This window comes from Columba livia, chromosome 12 (assembly GCF_036013475.1).
Source record: "Columba livia isolate bColLiv1 breed racing homer chromosome 12, bColLiv1.pat.W.v2, whole genome shotgun sequence".
NCBI classification, from domain to species: Eukaryota; Metazoa; Chordata; class Aves; order Columbiformes; family Columbidae; genus Columba; species Columba livia.
In genome coordinates, this window is record NC_088613.1 from 7,733,517 (window position 1) to 7,756,672 (window position 23,156).

The 23,156-nt window shown below is 39.0% G+C and overlaps 1 protein-coding gene across 6 annotated transcripts in view; it reads left to right on the top strand.

Annotated features, from left to right (window-relative positions):
• KLHL13 (kelch like family member 13) overlaps nt 1-23,156 on the top strand; it is an 83,133-nt gene that overhangs the window by 21,802 nt on the left and 38,175 nt on the right. The gene's annotated exons all lie outside the window — the stretch shown is intronic.

A 23,156-nucleotide genomic window follows, 5' to 3' on the forward strand; every position in this document is an offset into this window, starting at 1 on the left:
AATGATGAAAATATGCTTAATCTATAAGGGCTCAAATGTTTTAAGAACACTTCTACATCAAATTGATCAGGTGTTTTTGGGCTGCCTAATAAGCTTCGTAATATTTTGATTCATCTTGCCATAAATGTGTGAGAGTTGGTTTCATTGTGCAAACCCAGGCATGAAACAGTTGATCAGCTGCCATACAATTCAAAAGAATATTTTGTTTAAAATGATGTTTTGATACACTTCAGCATTGCAAAAATCCTGCTTGGAATCTCTTTGGAAAACTAAAAGCGAACATTGCCAATGGTAAAGTAAGGGCACTGAAGAAGGCAAGGGGCAAGGGAGAGCCCTCTGCCACCTGTAAGGTGTTGCTGGTGTATGGGACTTTCCAGCCTGGCTCTTCACAGCTTACCTTCCAAAACCTGAAATAACAGCCTAAAGTAGAGGATGTGGCAAGAGGTGTCTGTTCCACGGTGGTCTGGAGAGAAGTGTCTGTGGGGTCTACTGGATGTGAAGTACTGGTGGAGAAGAGCTGTCTGTCTCTGCTCTTGATGAGGCCATCAGCTACAAAGCCACAGCAGATAGACTAGTTAGTCTAGACACAAGGGTGTAGGATGGAGGCAGTGTCGTCTTTGCGGTCCATGATGTGGAAAGAGCAGCTGATTTGCTTCAGATAAACCATAGCAATAATGTACAAAGACAGCAGGGACCTCTGACAATGACTTGTGGCTCACACAAACTCATGGACTGCAATTTGAGAAGAAGCGTGCTCTGGAGTCCAGCTGTTATCCTGCCTGTCGCTTAAGGAGTGTATAAGCAGACAGGTTTATTTTTTAAACTTTAGCTACATAAATGTTTATATAAAATGTAACTCTGTGTTTGCCTTGAAATTTAACAACGACCCTGGTATTGTCAGACCTGTCACTCCTGGAGTTCAAATTAGGAAGCCTGTAACTGCCAAAACATGCGTTGACATGCGAGCCAAGATCCGTTAGGGCACAGATGCTGGTGTACTTAGGCAATGAAATAATCCTGTTTTAGCTCAGGAACACAGAGGCATGATTATGCTCCTGCAAATTCTCTGCAGAGGTGGAAATTGCTGAATGGTTTTGAGATTATAGGTTTGATTGCATTAAGACTGTATAAAGGTTTTTCTTCCCTGTGTAATATCTCTGTAGGTTTATTTTGCTATCTGTACAATGTCTTATTAAAGGTTGTTGTAGCTATGTAGTAAAACAGTTTCTGATTTGGTGCAGGAGTCCTTCTGAATGATTTTTGGACATGTTTTAGGATGATGAGGGCAAAGAAGTATATTGGAGTTTTTACTCTGCACGTCGGTAATGTTGCTTTTCCCAGTTTGCATCCTGCATATTAGAGTGTATTTTTTACAAGCCTGATGTTTACATTGCTTTATTAGTGCTCTTTTATGTGCTGTACAAGCCAGCTTTGCAGTAGAATGGTTTACATAAAACAAGAATTACTTGCACTGATTTTAAATATGGGTTTGTATTATGGAGTTCAGTGTAGTGGATCCTGCTCTATTAAACAGTCTCACTTTCTTTTTAGTATATGAGGCTTACCTGAAATTACACTGCTTGTGAATGACATTTCAGGAAGTCTGAGCTGATCCAGCATATACCTACTGCTGATTTTTAATGAACTCCTGTATGCAATATGAAGTGTGTTGTTTTTTTAGTAACAGAAGCCTCCTTAAATTGTACACTTTGGGCAGTTTCACACAGCTTTTAACAATAATCTCTTGCTTTTGCTTCAGGGAGCTAAAACCCAATGGCTTTGATAACAGTATGTTGATTTATTATTATTACTCTTTAAAACATAGTAAGGAACAGTGTTGTAGTGTCTTTGCAATTAGAGAGAAATGGGGAGTGTTATTTTTTTAAATGTCTGATGACCTCTAACACTTGCTCCTAGGCAGCCCTCATTCAACAGATGTTGCCTCTGGGTGTTTGCAGCTGGATTAGAATAGCCTGTGATGGAAAGGCCTGAGTCTCTGCTGTTATTGTGCTATCAGAGTGCTTGGCAATCAGCTTGCACTTCTTGTCATCTTTAATTCTAGGGGCTTTTGAGCAGAGAAGATTGGCTTTTTGTACTGGGTTTGCAAGAAGCAAAGTGCTGCTGTTGAAATTGCTGCTTACTTGTGCTTGTAATGCTTCTCTGTGCTGCGTCAACCTTGAGCTCTTGGTCCTTGGTCCTTCCTGCAAAGGTTTGCACATAGTCTGCCTTACTGGAGGCAGTCTTGTGTTTTAAATTAAAAAAGAGAAATTTAAAAATTGAAGCAACTTACGATCTTTCTTATGAAGCAGTTGTCTCATTTTTACTTTGTGGAGATGAACGACTGGCTGTGACAGGTTTCAGTCTTTCATTCTTTTGAGTTTAATGATGCTATGCTTTTACTTAGTTTTGCATGTATGTGAAAATGCTGCGAAAAGTACGGCTCAGCAGCTAGTTTGCCAAAATTTTTCTTAGGTGTTATGTTTTTCGGATATTCACCTGAGAAGTGATGCTGGTATAAAAAGGTAAAACATCTTTCATCCAAAGCGCTTCTATCTCGGAGCACAAAAGGAGAGCGGGTGCGGATGGGGATCTGTAGAAAAATCAGACTGAGTGACTGAGAAGAAACAGTTGGGATGTATCAGCACTCTGACCAATGGCAAGTGCTGTGAGTCATTGCCAACTCGGTGTTGTTTTGAAGGAGAAATGATCACTGTGTTTTTTTGAGGCACAATTTTGAGTAAGGCGTCACATAAAGGAAAATGCAGAGGTGCTTGTTGGATGAATTGCCAAAGTTTGATTTAATTAAGGGGAACAAATGTTGCAAAAACAGCGAAGCTGAGCCCTGAAGGGCATGAGGAAGCAGCTTTTCATGCTTGAGGGGGTGAGGGAAGCAGAATTGGATGGATGCGCTGTAGCAAATTAATGTGGCTGAAGGGATGAGGCAGGAAAACCTTTCAGAAATTTCAAAGGTTTAAGAAACGCAGAGCTTGTCTGGAACCAGAATAATTTAGTTTAGTGAAAGGTGGATTTTACCTGAGTAGATAATGAGGGAGAAAATGCTGCATCTTGAAGATGTTGGAGAGAAACTTCTGGAAAAAATATATTTGACAGTAACTCTATACAGGCAGCGTACACTTGTGGAAGATGGCTTTTTTCTTGTTTATCTGGATTGATCGGATGACCTAAATTGATAAATGTAATTTGTCAATGTAACTGCATTTGTTTAAGGCTCTTGCTGGTCTGAATGTTGAAGTTCTTTAGAGAAACAGCACAGTTCATGTTTCCTATATCTTCTCTCTTGCCAAGGGAAAAGATCCTGCAAACAAAACGCTCTTTCTTTGCTCCCTCTGGCAAACAAATTACCAGTCAGGCAAAACTGCACATGCCTAATGATGTAGTACTGCAGGCAAGATGAAAAGCACAAATGTAGATCTGTCCAAAGACTCGGAGTAGTACATGGGTAGGAAAGAAGACATGAAATGATTATTTTGATATCAATATTGTCACATTTGCCCAAGGCTTTATAATATTAAAAAATCTGAAGACCTAGTTCAGCTTTTGAATTTTATTTTCATTCTTGATGCTTTGCTGGCCAAGGACAAACTAGGAAAGTTAATAATTTGTTTTATTGCTACAGAATATTTGCATTGCCTGGAACGCTTCGTGGTGACAAAAGTCATTTAGCATTGATTTTCATTGGAAAAATAATTGAGTTTGTAACACATTTTCAAGGAAGACTTAAGGAAGAAAAAAGGAAAAAATAAGTGCATCCTTGTGAAACGAGACCTCCATCTTCTCTATGACTATATTGTAGATATTTGAAGTTTGTGATTAGATTCCTCTGAACCTTTTCTTCTCCAAATTCAATAAAGATGAGTAATTAAATAATTTTCTCATTTTCTCTTTACGGTTAGGCCTAAGTCTTCCATCATATCTGTTCGGTCTTTTAACAGTTGAGGAGCAGTGAAGTTTTGGTGCACCAAAGCTTTGGTCGTTGCATTGAAACAGGATACTATGATTATATTTCCTCTTAGATGGTCTCATTGTACTCATAAAGTACACATGAATACAAGACAAGTTAATTAGAAACTGGAATCCTAGATTAGATCTTCTTTTTGCAAGCCGAAAGACTAATAGAAGATTATGGTAGTCAAGGGAGTAGCAGAGATACAGGCGACATAGCTGAGCAGTAGAGAGTGAACTCGTGCAGCAAGAGTTTATGTGCACTAGGTCTGGGGAAGATTAGGACAAAAGCTTTTCATTGAGATTGGCACTTTTTATATTGCCCTTTTTTGTCCTTTTTTACCTTCAGACTTTTCAGTTGATGAGGTTTATTCTTGAGTTGGTTTTCTTGCTGCTGCTGGTAGTCTTGACATTATCTGTGGAAACCCTGAAAAGCAGTATGGGGAGGGACCGCATGCACATACTGTTGTGCTTGAATACATTTCAGAATGCGGCTCGTCTGCTTTGTGGCTTTCTGTGATTTATTTTTTTCTTCAAACAAAAAGGCTAATTTCTTATCAGAAACGATGGATTCCACAGATGTTTGGCAGCTGCATCTTTATTTCCTCTACCATATCAAGCACACTCCAGTGTGGCTGCTCTTACCTAAAATGACAGATTACATTTTATCTCCTTTGGTCAACAGGGGAGTTTCTAACCTGGGTGGGATGGATGAGTCTGTGCTCGGAGGGAGGTGTCAGGGATGTGCCAAGTGCCGGGATCCCTGCAGAGACGTCAGCCGGTTGATTTTCGGGTTGGCAGCCTCAAAGCCTTTTTGCCCCATCTGGAAAACTGAGGAATTCTCGAAGAGCTAATTAGCAAATGAATTTAAGAAACAAAAGGACCTAGTTAGCGAGTTGTAAGATCATTTGTTCCCCACATAACAAACTGTGCATTTTTTCAAATAAAGCAGAAAAATAATCCCCAGCATTGGTCTTAACAGTTGCCAAATCCCAGATTTCTGTGGATTTTTCTGATTTAGTTGGTGCAGCTGCCATTGCATCTACATTTAGGTATTCAAAGACCGATTTTGGAACAAGTATGCAATAACAGTTACTTATCAGATATTTCAGAGCATGCCCAAAATATTCCTGATTTGGCTGGAATGGGATTTTTTTCTTAAAATATACTAAAATTAACCATTCTGTTGGTCTTGATTATACGTTACTTGCTATTTAATCTTATTGTGCTTACTCTTGTTTTTAGAAAGAAACCTCACGCATTTAGTGTAAGAGTTGAGATACTTAAATTATCCTGGAAGAAATTCCAGCAACCTTTCATTGGCTTCCTTTCTGGAAATAAAAGTTCTTAATAAAGGAACAATTATGTTGTAAGTAATTGAACCTGGAAGCTATAAAATTATTTATCTTTTTATCTTGTGATCTACTTTGCACACCTGTAATGGTGGTTTTGTCTGTTCTGATTAATGTATGTTAACTGGTTTCACTCTTTCAAAAAAACCAGAAGAATCAACGTGTGCAGTATCTTTCTGTAGAAAATCTTCTCAGATGTTTGCTATTATCTGTATTAGTTTTTGTGCTTTTTTGTAGTTGAATTAGGAACTTCATGCCTAAATGAAAAAGACAACATAAGCTTAGGTGTCTTAAGTTTATAGTGAAATAGCTGCTAGCACAAAAGTTTCTGTCACCCCTTTGTGAAGGAGTTTCATCATGCCAAGAACGTTAGTTTTGATTTGATTTTTTGATTTTGTGAGCATGTGGCAGGGATCTATCGCGTGCTGTCTATTCTGTACTTCTGTATGAAATACAGCAGCATGAATATGAGTATTTCAGTTGGTAAACAGCGTTGGTAGGGTTTGTTTTCTCCTGTAGATGGTTGAAAATATTGCTGCATCAAATGGCATCATTCCTGAGTAGCAATTTTCTGTTGGTGCCATTTAACATGACCTTTTAAAGTCCCTTCCAGCCCAAGCTATTCTATAATTCTAAGATTTCCACATTCTTCATTTTGATTGTTGATGACATTTAAACCTTTCATTTAACTGGACTAATATTAAGACCTGTTCTGAGCATTCTTCTTATGAATAAATGCTTGATTATTTCTGTTCCAAAGATGACATTAACATTAAGGAACCTCATATTTTAACAAGTTTAGATTAAAGACGTCTATTAGAACTGTTTTTGTAGTTTCATTGATTGATCCTTTGGTTTCGGTCTAAACAGATAATTCACGCCACAACAGTTTAAATTATTGAAGTTATGTTTTGGCAGTAGCTAAATCATTCTTGAAGAATGATCAAACTCATCAGTATGCTGCTCTCTGCTTCCGGGGGGATTTTTCACTGGATGTTTGATCTCGGATTAGAAGCAACAGATTTCTTTTTTTTCAAAACAGGCACACAAATGCCTTTTGTCTGCTGGATGCATTTATGGTCACTTGAGCGTATTCAGGCTCAAGTTTCACTCCGCAGACTTATGTATGAGTGAAATTCCTGTGCCGTGCTGTCTCCCTGTGAATGCGCACGGCCTTGGAGCAGCGCTGGGCTCAGTCACGTTTCTGCTTGGCATGAAGAATAGCTGCTTAATGAATCATGCTGTGGAACTTGAAGAAAGAAATTGTAAAAGCTTTCCTTAGAGCAGAGTTATTATGTATGTGTTCTCTCCGTCTTCAAAAGCTTCCAGTCTCCAGTCATCCCAAACAGTATCTCTTTTCTCCATCCTATTTCCCTCTGGTTATTCTGTTGTACTTGATTTTATTTAGCAGCCCTGCTTCTCTCTGTCCCTAGCAGTGATGTTTACCAGTGTTTTCTCTCTTTCTCATTAGGTCCATGAATTTACATCACAGAATGACAGAATGTTAGGGATTTGAAGGGGCCTCGAAAGATCATCAAGTCCAGTCCCCCTGCCGGAGCAGGAACACCCAGATGAGGTCACACAGGAAGGTGTCCAGGCAGGTCTTGAATGCCTCCAGAGTAGGAGACTCCACAACCCCCCTGGGCAGCCTGGTCCAGTGTTCTGGCACCCTCACTGAGAAGAAATTTCTTCTCTAAATTTTAGTGGAACCTCTTGTGTTCCAGTTTGTACCCATTACCCCTTGTCTTATCATTGATTGTCACCAAGAAGAGCCTGGCTCCATCCTCCTGACACTCACCCTTTATATATCTGTAAACATTCAGAAGGTCACCCCTCAGTCTCCTCTTCTCCAGGCTAAAGAGACCCAGCTCCCTCAGCCTTTCCTCATAAGGAAGATGCTCCACTCCCTTAATCATCTTTGTTGCCCTGCGCTGGACTCTCTCCAGCAGTTCCCTGTCCTTCTGGAACTGAGGGGCCACAACTGGACACGATATTCCAGATGTGGTCTCACCAGGGCATCATAAGTTCTTAGGCATGTGCTCTTGAATATTCCAGAAGTAGTATGTTTTCATTTGAAATGTGAATGTTGGCATTTTCATTTGAAGCCTTTTGAAGATATTCATGTAGGAGCTGAAGTTAGAAAGTAAAGAACTGGAACAAATTCAGTGGATTCTTTCTGAGGACATATGTTTCTTACCTTATTTATTTGAGATTTACGTTGGCCACATTTGGCCTCAGTATGGCGCGTATGACAGTGTTTGTGCCTGTTTAGGAGGAAATGATTTTGTAACCTCAGTGGAAAAATTAACCTTTTCAATCAAAGTTTGTTTCCCTAGTAGATGCTTTTAGCTTTCCAATCTACTTTTTTTAACCAACCACTACAAATGACCTAACGTTTAATAATGTGAAAACTCACAGATTGAGTGTTGACTTATATTTAAATAATCTCTGGAGGTTTTTTTTCATTTTTTATGAGGTAAAGGTAATATTTTCTTTGTGATGATGGACTATTTGATGAAAAAGCTAGTTTCTTTTGTATGACTAGAAATTGATGTACAGCAGTGATGAATAAATTGGTAGCATTTAACTCTTAATTTTTTTTTTCATTAAAGGAACGTTGGTTCAAACTAGTAACACCCTCTCGCATATTTAAGAGCTGGTTTTTGGTTTTGGTTCAGGTACGTTTCTGGGTTAGTTGCAACTAAATTTCTCTGTATGGCTTCTGGATCCTACCATCGGTCCAAAAGCAGTTTCAGTATGATGTTTATCATACAGTGCCTTTGACTCATGAAGTGTGAAACTCGATGTGAGCAGGAAATAGGTGTGGATCTAAAATTTATTTTCTCTCTGCAGGAAGCCAGGCTACAGCTTTTAACGGGATGGCTAAGCTTGGAAACTAGATTAGCTGCTTGGAAAATGTGACTGAGTTTGTACTTGTTCAATACTTAATGAGCTGTTTGTGCTGAAAAGATACAACTCCAAAAAGTTCTCTGACTGGTGACGTGTTGTTTGTAGTGCAACATAATCTCACGTTGTAATTTTCCCTTTCGTTTTCATATCTCCATCTTGTGTCACTTGGTGGGTGAATGTGTTGTAACTGTTCTCTTGATGGCAAGTGGTGGGTTTGGTGTTATGAGTCGTTGTTTCTCTGCTCGGTTTGGGGTTTATTTGAATGCATCAAGTTAAAAAGAGGAGCTTTATCCTTTATTCTTATGGTAAGGTACTTTACAGTCCTAAATCTAAAATAATCTACTCAAACAGCTGAATGCTGAAGCAATTTATGAAGTTTTTGTATCATCTTCAGAGGGAATATAGAAGCGACTTGCAGGACCAGCGAAGGCTGTTGAGGGAAACAACTCAGTATTTCAGGGAGCGTGTTCTTCTATAGCCTGGTGACTACCAGTCCCATAAACAGATGCATACTGAAATCTGAATTCCAGATATTAGTACGATTCCTGCAGGTAATAGTAAATTTAACAACTGAAGATAACAGTGCACTGTTAAATGTAGGAATGTGTCCATTATAGAAAGATTTCAGCTATAACTACAATTCTGCCTCATTACGATATTGTACGTATATTTATGCCTGACCTCCCTATGACATTTCTGAAACCTTAGCATCTTGATAATCTCCTTCCATCTTCACAAGCTGTGTTATCACATCTAGCTCTATCACGTTGGATTCCAGACATTTCCAGCATGCAAACTGCCGTGTTCCAAATTCCAGACTTCTAGTTTCATTCTTCTGCTCCATCTCACCTGTTAGAGGATGGTTGAGTCAAAGCTGACAGCCAGGAAGGTGGAGGTGCATTAGCCAAGGATCTGGAAGGAAACTTAATTTGAAATGAGTGTGTTAAATCTTCAGCCACACTCAATTTCCTTCTGTTGTCCAAAAGAGCGTAGGGGTCACGTATCAACAAGTCAGCAAGTTCCTCTGTACCCCAGCTGGACAAGGACAGTAGAGACGTATCTGCAGTTGCTTAAATGTGGATTGATGTGATGTGAGTCAGAGCTATGTGGGAGTAAAGCAGAACTCGAGAACTGAAGCAGCGGAGTTTGCAGGCTTTGTAAAGCTGTTCTCTCCTGGCTAGAGCAGCATCTTTGGCTCTTGTCAGGGCTCCTCTTTGCTCTCACAGTGAGGTTTTCTCCTCTCTTGTTCTGCCTCCCCAGTAATTAGAGCACCAATGTGACTGTGTTAAGTTCTGTTTTCAGATAATTAAGGCTGGGCCCATATAGTAAAATACATAGTGGTCTGCTTTGGATTTTGCTTAGGGCTTTGCCAGGACATCACTGGTCTGTCATTGCAAACCGGACATCCTGATCCTTGCTGCTGTTTAGTGGGCTGTGACAAGCTGTCAGCTGATGAGGAGTGATTACGTGATGGATGTTGGCTTGATCTGAAGTTAGACTGGCCATGTCTGCTATGTGTGGTTCAGGAGTAATGACGAGTGCTGCTTAGGAACAGGAACGGCCTTGTTCTCTGGACAGTTAACATGCTGGGTTATAAGACCATTTACAATGCAGAACTTGGGAGGAAAGGGAGGGGGAAGGAGGGTAAATGAACTGAATCACATTACTGGAATTTGTCGTTAAAAAGAATTTATTATGTGGGTTCAACAACAGAAAGCTCAGGCTCAGTAATTCTATTTACTTTTACTTTTGCCCTTTGGATTCTGTATGCTTTTGTCAGATTACAGCAATGAAGTCAAAGCTTAGTCACACTGTGCCTTGTGTGTTGTTCTGGGGTGTCGATGAAAGATAATAATAAACAGGCTGCTAATTTGCAAGTATGTATTCAGTCATGTTGTATTAAGGCACTTGGTATGATGGCTGAGAAACTTGAACAACGTCTTATCTGTTTCTTGAATGTAGTTATTTAACAACCCTGATGGTCTTCAAAGAAGTCTTTTATTTGTAATAAATCAGTATTCTGCGCTTAAGTTGGGTCGTGCTATTGTTCCCCCCCTCAAGCCCTGAAAACTTGTTTCAGGACCCAGCGAAATTTTGTCACATTTGAAAGAAATTTTCTTCCCAGAAGCTACTTCTAGTGCAGCAAGGTATTGGTAGTTTGCTTATGTTTCTACTTCAGTTAAAGAATCAAACAGAAGAAGGTGTGTTTATGCAGCTTGTTGCTTGATTCAGGATACAAGCCAGAACATAAGTTTGCAGCATTTTGATAAGAAGCACTAAGGAACTAACACTTTTCATATAACAGTGTTTACCATGTAAACTCCTGTGGTCCAGTAGTTGCTGTAGCTGTTGGTTTTCCTGCATATGGGTGTATTATTTACTGGCCGGTTTTTATTTCACTGTTTACAGGGACTCTTGTGGCAAATGTTCATCTTATCTCAAGCTACCAAGTGTGTTTTGCTTCAGGTTCAGTACTGACCCTATTGAGACCACATCTGGAATATTGTGTCCAGTTCTGGGCCCCTCAGTTCCGGAAGGACAGGGAACTGCTGGAGAGGGTCCAGCGTAGGGCAACGAAGATGATTAAGGGAGTGGAGCATCTCCCTTATGAAGAAAGGCTGAGGGAGCTGGGTCTCTTTAGTTTGGAGAAGAGGAGACTAAGGGGGAACCTCATTAATGTTTGTAAATATATAAAGGGTGAGTGCCATGAGGATGGAGCCAGGCTCTTCTCGGTGGCCAACAATGATAGGACAAGGGGTAATGGGATCAAGCTGGAACACAAGAGGTTCCACTTAAATTTGAGAAGAAACTTCTTCTCAGTGAGGGTGACAGACACTGGAACAGGCTGCCCAGGGAGGTTGTGGAGTCTCCTTCTCTGGAGACATTCAAACCCGCCTGGACATGTTCCTGTGTGACCTCACCTGGGCGTTCCTGCTCCAGCAGGGGGATTGGACTAGATGATCTTTTGAGGTCCCTTCCAATCCCAAACATACTGTGATACTATGATACTGTGAATAAATATCTGACTATTGACCTGCCTTCCTCCCTTTCCAATCTAACTGCTGGGTCCTGTGTTTTGGGATTTGGAGCGGTGTATGGCTGGCTCAGCAGAGGTTTCCCAGGTGCTCCTAGAGTTAATCTTGCTGCCTTTTCATGTTTCCAGTATATGCTACTGAAAGGCCCCAAAAGCTTCAGCTTTCAAGGATTTTAGTGTAATGAAAGTACTGATTACCTTTGAATCACTAGACACCAACACTGCTTTCAGGTTAAGGTTTGAAATTGAGAATTGGTGTTTCAGGTGAGTGAAGAAATGTTTTGCTAAACTGCAAACATCTATTGAGTGGCAGTTGCAAATGTCTGTAAATACAGGCAGGCGAGAACGGTTGAGGCAGGACTGATGTCAGTGCTTGATTTTTTCATTTTTAATTTTTTTTTAATTTGATTATTTTGACACTGCAGTATGTGGGTTGACAGCATTGCACAAAGCACTGCCTGGAAAATGCATTATGCTGCAAGACTTTGTTCAGGTGGTTTCAGTCACATTATGCCTTGAGTTACTATAATGATTCTTCTGAAGTATTACTGTGCAACTTTGTTATATTACGTATTTCTTGGGTTCTTGGAAAGTCAGGCAAGTAAAGTGGTGTTGCAGCATGACTTGTGGTGTTCTTTGTGGTGGAAATAATGTTTTGTACTTGTCATGATGTGTGTATACCCTTCTGCATGTTATCATCTGCCTTGTGTGAGTAAAATGGTAATTACAGCATTTCCAGAAACCAAACTGCTGAACTTGAGAATGAGTAAAAAAACCTTAATTGTAAGAACATGTTAGAGCAAACCTTTGCTTAATGTAAGTTTTGCTTTGTTAGGAGATCCAGAAAATGGTCATACAATGGGACACATACTGCAAGGAACTGAATAGATATAGCTGAAAGAATATGCAGAGGCTTGTGGAAAGGTGTGATGAGCAAGTGGGGGGATGTTTATAGATGTATTTGTATTACAGCTGAGTCTTATGTTGGTTGTGCTACTTGTGCGTAAGTACCTGAGCATGGTCTTGGGTTTGTCTGACACACCAAACTTCTTAATTACATTTTAAATTCCTATAATTAAACTTGCATAGTTCAAATTTACAATGGAAAATTATAGTCAGAAATATCTGTGTGTCGAATATTGTCTCATGTTGGAGAATCGCTAGATGTTTGCCTTGTGAGGAACAGTGGAGCATCAGAGTTGACACATTTGGTGCCAGTTATCCACATAATTTATTAATGTTGTTTCATACCTAATTCAATGCTTGCTTGCTTTCTTCACTGAAGATGCACTGCTTTTTATGCTTGAGAAACTGTTGGTGGAAACTTGACATCTATAAAAGGTTTTATATTAAAAACTTAGGTTAGAAATGATCGAAAATTTATTGAAGTCATAGCTTAAATTCATCCATCCTTGTGTGCTTAGCAGTACAGATTATATTGCATAGATCCAGGTATAATACAGAAGGGAGGATGTTTGTAGTTGTTCTTACATATCCATGCATTTTCATTTGTCTTGCTTTAATATTAGTGATGCTTTGGTGGTAGGAGATAAGGGGGAGAAGTTTGATCTCTGGCCTTGTCTATGACTCTGCTTGAGTCGCCTCCATGCCATCCTGTACAAACCACTTTTAAAAAGTTACTTTTCACAGTTGCTTCTGTCAATCTGTGCTGTAAGAAGAAATGGTTACTGATGATGTGGTAGCTGAAGCATGTTATGTGAAGATGTTTCCTCTGCTTTTTTTCCACCAGACATCTGCTAGTTCCATTTGAATTTTTCTTGTTGTGCTGGAGAGTTGGTGAATAATGATTCCCTGTACACCTTTACCATGCTTTTTGTGACACTATAGACTCTTAATGTATTTCTTCTTGCCTATCTGTCTTCCATACTGTTAAGTCAAACCTACAAATTATGCCTTGCACAGAAGCCCCCACCACTGCCCCATTTAAAATGGGAATTTAGGCAAATGAGTATTTGTCTTGTAGAGCAGTTTTGATGAATACCAGAAGGTGGCATAACTGATTTTCCTAAAAGTGTTTTGAATGCAAGAAATATACAGGATGCTACTAGGCTTATTTTAAAGCTCTTGGTCAAATTTTCATCTAAGGAAAGCTGGATCAGTTTAACCCTTAATATCGAAGGGAGATATTTAAAGGTGTAGTTATTCTACTCTTTTTCAAAATGTGAAAACTGGTGGGATTCATGGTGGCTTTTATAGCTGAAGTTTTTGGAGTCAGAAGTGGCTTAACTGAAGTGCAGGATGGAAAGAAGGGCTGTCCATCCTGCGTGTAGTGGAATTCTTCCTTGAGCTGTTTGTTCATGGGAAACCAAGATTCTGTCACATTGTTTAGATATTTTGCTTTATTGGTTTGCAAAATGAGGGCAATTCCTGTCTGTTTTAAGCTCTTCAGGTTAGCTGGTGCTATGCAAGAATAAATTATTAGCATGGTAACTCATAAATTGTAGATTTAGGCTGTAGAAACTAATCCCATGCAGATTTATAGGGGTACTGATGTTAAGTGTTAGAAGCAGTTAACTGGAAAGACTGTGCAAAAAAGACCAATAAGCGCTTAAATGAAAATCTAGTATGAGCATAGTATGTATTTCATTCTGGCAAACTAAAACTTGTGCAGCGTTGCCACACATTTGATGACAAGTTGTTGTAATAAGGCATTAGGTACCATCTCGCGTGTTGCTTTCCGTCTTAACGAAGTGTCTGTCTGGTGCAGTCGTCCCCAGTATGGTGTGGACAAAAAGTAATGAAACATAGCTTAGAATTAGGTATTATTTCCATTCACAGATCCAGGGGGGCTCATTCATAGAGCATGTGTATTGGGCACAATTGGCAAGGTTTTGTTAGTGGGGTGTTGGTGCAGGGCTGTCCTGCGTGGGACGGGGCTGTGACTTCCCTGTGCCAGACACACCTCCCCTTCATTTTGCATTAAAACTATATTTTTTGTGAGTATTTAATTACCGTAGGACAAAAACCAAAAGTTTAGAAGTATTGAGATACATGGATTTTTTATTTTTCTTTCCTTCAGCTCCCTCTGGAGGGCAAACACCTGAATTACAACGGCTCTATTGTAAACTGTCAGAGAAAGGCTTGTACCAGCTCACAGTTACCACAGTTGTTTGATGGTGTCTATGTATTCAGCAAAAAGAGACTTTCTGCTGTAGAAAAGTAGATGACCGCAGCTGCAGAAGGTGCTGAAATACAAATATTTCTTGTTTTAGCTGACTATTGTGCGGTCCTTTTGTGCGTTAAAGCTGTGCAGTGCCATGTCACCCCATTGGCCTCTACACCATGCTCGTCTTTCCTGAGACTGTTGTGATTCACTAGAACAGCACAGATGAGAGTGATGTGTCTGTTTTGCATAGAAGTCTGGTGTTACTTGCAGAATTTTTAGACCAGTTTATTTTGCTGACTTAACCCCCCTGAGGGAGGGTGGGGGGCAGTGGTGCAGCTCTGCTTTGGTGGCTTCACCTGGGCTGAGCCCTTTGACTGACGGGGCAGTCCCCTCCTCACAGCTTTGTTGATAATTATGATGATGATTATTATTATTATGATTATTCAGTTCTGTTTTTTCTAAGGGACAGTTTGCTGGGCTGAAGTGGTGTGATCACAGGTACAACATTATGAACACGTAGAAAACTGCCCAGAGTGTGCGGTGGTGCTGGTGAAATGACCCAGTTGTGGGACCCGTAGAAGCTGCCACATGGACATTTCTGAAAGCCCTAAACTCCAGTTTTCATTAAGAGTCAGATGCTTGAAGTTTTATGAAATAAATGTTTGTAATGAGGACACTTTAAACTATTTGATTTAAATATTTCATAGTTTTATAAAATCCAAATAAGATTAGCATTCTCCTATGGGCCTTTCTAAAACCAGCGTGTGCTTAGGCTTCTCATGCTATGTACAGTTATTTTATGCAAAGCAGCGTGTCCTGATTTGATCCTAAATTATCCACATAGTCACATTGTCACTAAATAGGGATGCTGTAACTGCAAAGTTGTTCCACTCTGCTAAGTGAATATCTTAAAGCTGTCACTTTAAATCTGTTTTTGGAAATGAATTCATAGATTGTATGTTTGCACACTATAATAAGCTTGAGCGAAACAAATAACTTGCGTTTTTGAAACTTCGTCTATGAAATTTACATTTTTCCTTGAATTTATGTTCTCATAGTTGCTGGAGAAGAAAGCGGTTTGTAAGTTTCTGTCTATAATTTAATTTTTATGCAGGAATTTTGACATTTGACGAATTAGAATATAGTGGTATATTTAGGAGAAATTGAACTGTTTTATATAAAGTGCCGTTATCTTCTGGAAAAAATCTAAATGTAAGCAAGGTCTGAGTTTGAAAGTCTCTTTTTTTTTTGTTTTTTAATGTTAATAACCACAAAGAGTGTGCTAATTTTGTGGCATGAACAGAATCATTGATTGTATACTCTCCTTATACCCCCATATAGCTGAAATTTAAAGGGGTGCCTTTTGGGTCCTTTGTGAAGGAGTCTTTGGCCTACTCTCACCTTTATCAAACAGGAGGAGCTGATTTCTGATTGTTCCAGGCTTTTATAGGAAAAACAAACAAAAAAAGGGCAGAAATTTAAAGTACGAGTGTTTAGTACAAGACTTCCTCTGTCCCATGTGGCCCATGTTCCACCTTTGCTACTAATTCCATCTGTTCTCACAGCATTTAGTTGGAATAATCTGTGGACTTGAAACTCCTTATCTAGTGTAGAGAAACTGTACACTTTATTTTTCACACCTAACACGGGAAATACTAATGGTAGTGATAAATTTCAAATGGAACTTTTTGCCGCGTAAGCATTTCGCATGTCTTTGTGTGTGAACGCAGGCTGAACTTTTAAGTTCAAGTTGCTGTTTCCTAAAAGCGTGTATCTAACATGCTGGAGACTAAGTGATGACAAATAATTATATTTATTAAATCGATGTGTCATATTTTTTGTGACTGCTTAAAGGAATCCAGCCAGTGGCAGTGAAATGACCTTGTGCAATGTGGTGCAGGAGCTTCAGGCCTTCTCCTACAAGATGCCTTCTTGCTCTTTGTTGGCTCCCAGGTTGCACACAGTGATTCTGACAACCTGGACCTGAAGCATCAGCGTCTTTCTCAAACTCTTTTCAGTCTCTTTCTCTGTCAGAGTCTTCCCAAGGGACTCTCGCCTTCAGATAAAGACGTCAGACTGCCCACACTGGCAGTTTTGTGGGTTGTGGGTTAGCGGACTGGATCCATCAGGGGTGACAACGCAGTGGGAATTCCTATGCTTGGAAAAAGTTAATCTTTTTGTCTTTTAAAGAAATTGAGCCATTACAGGAGTGCACGATAACAGCAGCGATCAATGTGCTTTATTCTTGCCTCCCCATGCCTGCTCTTTGCAGCAGGGACAGCTCTGCCAGGTGTGCAGGGCCTCAAGCGCTCCGGTGGATAAAGAGAGTAAGGCTTAGGGAATGCAAAATGACTAGGAGATTCCATGTAAATAATGGAAGGATGAAAGAAAAGAGCCTACAAACTTTAATTTTAAGAATATTTTCAAAATACTTTAATTGACACATGGCTAATATTATTTGCCGTTTGCTGTCTGTGGTGCAGGAAATACCGAAGTTGTTAGTGACTGGTGCTCAATCCTTGCCTCCTTTTAATTACTAAATTGTTTAATATATTTGCATCGTATGAGTCAGATGTGTAAATGTGTTTAGGCATACTTTGCTAAAATAAATTTTGCAGCCAGCAGACCGTAACGGCCGTGGAGAAGTTGTTTAGAAATAAATTCTTTGTAGTTCATAGTTTGACCTAATAAAAATAACTGTTGCTTCAGACTAATTATTTTCAGCAGGGGCAGTCTGGATGCTGTGACTGTGCGTTCAGATTTCTGTGATGATTTATTGAATACAATGACCTGGGGAAGATGAGCACAGTTCTCTGAATAAATCTGTATTAATTCAAAAGCATTTCTTCTTAGTGTGTTGTCAGCAGAGTATATGGGCTTGGATCAAAAGTTGGAAACCTTCATTAATTCACTTTGGTTTTACCTCCTGCTAAGTGTTTTAAGACCTTATTTTACCTTATGTGTGTGTACCTTTTATATGAGAGTAGTTTGGCCAAGCAAAGCTGAATTTGATTTATTTTTTTTCATATTATAACCTGTAGCTTGTCATTAAGTTAACAGTGCATCTTGACTTTTGGAAATGGTTTCTTGTTAGGAATCTTACCTCAATTTTAAGGCAACACCGTTTTCAAGAATACACACTAGAAAATGCAGGGCATCCATAAGTGCCATAAAATAACTACTTTCATGGCCAGAAACACAAATAGATTTGAGATATTTCTGAGACCCTTGTGTAGGTATAAAACATATCTGAAACTGAATTTAATATTGTAATAAATTAACACTTCTAAATACTTAAAGTGTGAATTGTATAGGGTTTTATTCATTTCTGTTGTGTCCTTCTTTTCCTGTGAGTTTTGGGGAAGCTGACTTAAGATTTAACCTAAGTTACATTTGTAAAATTATTTTAATATCTGATTGTGGCCTGACAGGAAATGGTGTGAGTGTTTTTAACTGTTTACTGTTGCTGAATCATTTCAAAAATTTCATCCGTAAACTATGAAGATATTTTTCTTGTTAATGAATGATACTTGCAAGGACCAGGGCTGTGGGTTCTTGAAGAATATATGTAATGGAGAAACTCATTACTCACATGATTACTTCTCAGTCAGCCAGCTGCTACTACCTCTTCGGTTTGTTGAAGAACATGCATTTTGGTAGTCTGAAAAATCATATGAGAACTCGAATATTTCCTAACTGAGTTGTCTGGGAGGAAGGGGAAGTGACTGTGTCAGATGCAGGGCAATATATATTTGTTATATATATATATTTTTTTTTTTAAGAGTGTGTGTATATATATATGTATATATATAGTGTGCATATATATAGTGTGTATGTATATATACACTTGATAGATATATATGAACACATCATATATATAGTATGCATATGTATATTTATGTATAAAAGCATTTTTCACTGAAAGGATGCATCCTAAAATGTTGCTGCAGCGATTTCCTCATTTATAGCGGAAAAAATGCTGAGTGGGTGGATGGCAAACTGCAGTACACCTCATTAAATATGTGATACATGCCGTGACGGCTTAATATTAAAAGATTTGGGGATTTTTTCTTCCTGTTCTAGAGGTGGCACTATAGATATTGCTATAGAGACAGGAGCCCATCCTGCTTACAGCATTTTGACAGCAGGAGGGGTTTGCTGCAAACCTAGTTTATCTCCCTTCTTTATGCTTTCCAATTTATGATTATTCCTTGTTCCTTGAGCAGTCAACCCAATTTAAAAGAATTAAATATGTTTGACAGTAAGTATTTTGTAAGTATCTCTGTTTCATTTGTGAAGCTGTGTACATCTTGATGTCCACAGTGCAATTGCTTCCAATAGATTCTGTAACTAAGAGCTGGTGTTGAAAGGGCTTTTTTTCCCCCACTTAAAAACAATTCTTTGAGACAACATAGTGGATAGTAAGTCAAAGTACGTGTGCAATTCTCAGAACTGTCTTCAGCTATTTTAAAGCTTTTTTCTTAATTTACTTAAATTAATTGAAAGACTGTTTCTTTGTAAGACTTTAAGGCTTCTAGAAAAGTTGTAGTTTCAATAAAGTTATTGTCAGGTGCATATTGCTGGGTTTTTTCCATACTTCAGTATTTGGGGAATGTGATGGTTTCACTGTGAGGGGACTGCAGGCAGAACTGCAGATTTCCTTTGGATTCTTCTTTGAGCAGAGATTTGTTTTCCCTTTATGAATGTTGGTATGAATATTTTCATGATATATGGTCAAAGAAATTGTATTAATTAACTGACTCATATATAGGGCAGTACTGTCAACACCATCTTTTAATTATTGTCTTCCAGTAATTGGAACAGCTGCAGTTTAATAGATTGAAAAGCCAGAGGTAGAGGCATGAGGAGCATCCAAGTGAATGGGAAAGAGCTGAATAAGGAAGCCAATTAAACTGTCACACTTCTGATTTTTTTAGAGGTCCTGAAGAGAAATGTTATACATCCTTATTTGCTCGTATTCAGTTGCTAGACTTGTGCATTTACAGCCATATTTAAAATGCTGAAATTATTTGATGTTGAAATGATTATTGCATTTGAGCTCTGTGGCTTTGTGAATATTTTACTGGATTTTGGAGCTTCTATTTTATTTTCCTCTGTATCAAAGTGGTCTTGTGTAGTAGTACACAACAGCTCAGCGGGCTGGTAGTTGTAAGAAATGCAAAAGATCAGAGCAGTTCCTTCCATTCTGAAACTTGAGTTTCTGCCTTCAGTTTGGAGTGAGCTTTGCTAGTGCTAATGTAATAAAACAGAGGATTTATCATATAGTAACATATACCCATTTAAAAGTGGAAACATGGCTTTGCATCAAGGAATTTTTAAGACACAGATATTGGGAAAAAGGATCTCAATCTGAAGATGTTTACTGGTCTTAACACCATTTTAATCTATTTCTCTGTGGCGTTGAGTCTGGTATATTGTTTTACACAAGCAAACACTTCATTGCAAGGAATTAGCCTAATGTTAGAAAACATATTTATGACATAGGTATTTAGACCTGTCTGTCTACATTTGTAGGTGAAAATGGGAGATGTAGATCACAGTCACTGTCACTTTGAACGTTTTTCTTTCTGTAAGGCCAAGCGAAGCCTGGGGTTCTGGGAGTGCAGAAGACTTTTCAGGTCATGCCTATAAAGGGTTTGTAAGATTTAAGAAGCAAAACTCTGTTTCCACCTGGTGCATTCAGTTCCTCTGATACTTGGTAGGTGAATAAACAGAGGGAGGTAAAGAGCTTGCTAGAGCAGGACAGCAAATCTTATAACTGCAGCAAATCATTTGACTGAGCAAATATTTTTCAGTTTTGTTTTAAGAGTTTAAGGCCTGAAAAAAGACATACAGCTCAATCTGTGCAAACTGACAAAAATCCAGTGGCATGTCTAGAAGTTAATTTATACTCTGCTTAGTTATCCCGCGAAATTCATGTGGCATTCTAAGGCTAAGGATAAATATTTTCAGACTAGTATAGTTTTATGTTGCCACTGGGCATCTTTCTGCCTGTGACTTTGTTGAACAACCTTGAAGGGATGTCTCATGGGAAATGCAGAAATGGTTTAAAAGTTTTGTTGGAAGTATATATGCACCAGAAATATAAACATGCTGGGCTGTAAAAGGAGAACTTGTATTTTATAATGCAGATAAAAGGCAGCAAAGGCATACGTGTTGATAGTTGGTATGTACGAAACTGGTAGCATTTGAGTTGCACAAAGGAAGGAAGAGGATATCACAAGAAAAAAAGAAGAGAATTACAAGAAAAAGGAAGAGAATCACAAGAAATAGGAAGAGGGTCACAAGGGAAGCAGTTTTAGCTGCATTCCTACCCTGCAGCTCAGGGAGAGCTTGCAGAAGAAAGGACGCTGTGCCCAGCAGGCTTGCAAGGCCTGGTTCTGTGGATGGTTTGCTCATGTGCTTGCGGTGCTGCATGCCGGCTCCTCTCATTTGGGGCCGAATCTTGCTTTTTGGAAAACAGCAAAGAATGATTTGTGGTGGGAGGTGCAGGAAGAGGGATAAGAAATGCCGTGTTCTGTTAAGCGCTCTACTCTGTGCCTCCTTTGTGTGGGGTCAGAGCTGCACTGCCGGATGCCCTCAGTCAGTCGCTTCTGGCCTTGCTAACAGCTCAAGTCTGTAAAATTGCAGCTTGGGATCTTGCCTTGGTCTTTTTTTTTTCTTCCTCATGCCACCTGTTCAGTCATTTTTGTGGAGGAGTTTTCTGCAGAAGCGCTTGACACCCCGTCAGTTACTTTGCTGTCAGTCTGCTCAGTGCAGCTTTGGAAATACTAGTGTGGAAATCATTGCTTAAAAACCAAAGACTTCATCTTTCTCATTTTGTATACAGAACAAAAGATGTGGAAGAGGCTTGGAAAATAAGTAAAATATAACTTTAAGCAAGTTATAAATGGTTGGTGCTTTTAATTGTGAATATGAACTTGTGAGAAGAATACAGAAAACAAGCCCCTTGAATGGTCCCAAGAAGCTGTTTAATCTGTGCAGTTATTGTGGGTCTTCAGCATTTAAAAGAGTTTTAAACTTAAAGAAAAGCTGATCTGCACTTTGGTGTTCCAATTTGATGTGTTTTCATAGCAGTTATCTAGGAATAACTTTCCTTGGCAAGTAGGATTCTACTCAGAGCTGCCATGCTGCTTTTGGTCCTCAATACTAGTCAATTCGTGGATGAGTGGCAAAGCAATGTCATGTGAGACCAGAAAATGTAGTACATTCAATGGGTTCAATGCACTCCGGGAGATCAGATTCTTTTTCTCAATTTTTGAATGCGTAACAAAACTGTTATTTGGAAGTTTTAATTAAAGTAACAGAATACTATACTGTGATTTTCTGCTGCCTTAGGAGTAGTTTAAGTAAAGCGTAGAATACATTTAGGTAATCTTTTCCCTGGGAATACGCAACTGATTTGTGACTGTCAGGAAGAAAATGGTGTTTGACTGATTTTTTTTTATCATTTTTCCGTCTTTTTTTCTTATTTGCAGATAGGTGATTAATTTCTCAAGTGGTTTTTGTTTTGCAAATGAAAAGCACTTGCCTGTGGAGTACCTGGCACTGCTACTTCCTTCAATTCCGTATGTTGTACATTAGCTGTTTGATCAAATAGTGTGTGCTGGACATTAGGAGGAGATTAAGTTGGGCACTGCTTGGGATTCATACGCTTAAAAAAAGAATTACTTTCACTGTTACTTTCTGTAAAGGTTTTAATTAGGTTGCTTGTAAATTAAATGAAAAAATAAAAAGGAACAGAAATACTCATAGGAGAGCAAGTGTTTGAGGACTGTTGCCCTGTAGGTTGAATGATGTTGTTGGGGTCAGGAGTGAGAAGTAACTCTGCCTTCTGGACGTGCATTGATTGACTCAAACACCAGTCAATGCTCGGGAATGACTGTGTGGCTTGAGCAGGCTTTGACTTTACTGGTCAGAAGAGTATTTCAAGAGTTACATTTGAAAAAGTGGCCCATTACTTGTCCTTAGACTCATTCTTTACATTAGTAATGCTGCTGTTAATAAATAAAATGTGGAATCGTCTCATTGGGGTTGGCGGAGCAGAGAGAGCAGTTGCCAGTTGTTTGCTCTGGCTGTGTACTCAGTGCAAGGGAGGGGATAACAGCATTTGCTTCTTGTATTTTAAGATGCTTTTCAATATGATGGCAAATGCAAAAGCAAAATTGAGTGTATGAATTCAAAACGGTGATATTTTTTCTTTGTGCTTATAATAGCTGCTATCTAACATCTCTTTCAACTTAAATTTCAGGCCTTTGCAGAGAAGGCGCGATCTAGTGGTCTGGTGTTATGTATATGTATGAGGCTGTTAGACGCAGTATTTACAATGTGTGCAGACAAGCATGGCTATTGGCATGTAAATGCATAAATTCTCTTACTAAAAGTAAGACTTCTTTATGCTAAAACTGCATCCTTGCTCTCTGCAGGGCTAGTGTTTCTTAATATTTATAGCATATGAACACGGTTGTCCTACAGAGCAAATGTCTGTTCAGCATTCAAGTAGCAGTTTCTGTGAGATTTGCTGCCTGTGTTAATGCTGTTCATGTGTAATTTAGAACTTCTCCAAAGAAGCGGGAGAGAGCTTCTCAATTGTTTGTCAAATAGGTGCGTCTGATTTTGAATTAGTCCTCAGCTCTGATCATCCTGGGTTCGTTTAGTTCCTTGCCTGTGGTTATGGTAACAGCTTTAAATGTCCCAAGCTATTTGGGGCAAACATTCTCAAGAATAATAATCAGAAGCAGCAAATATT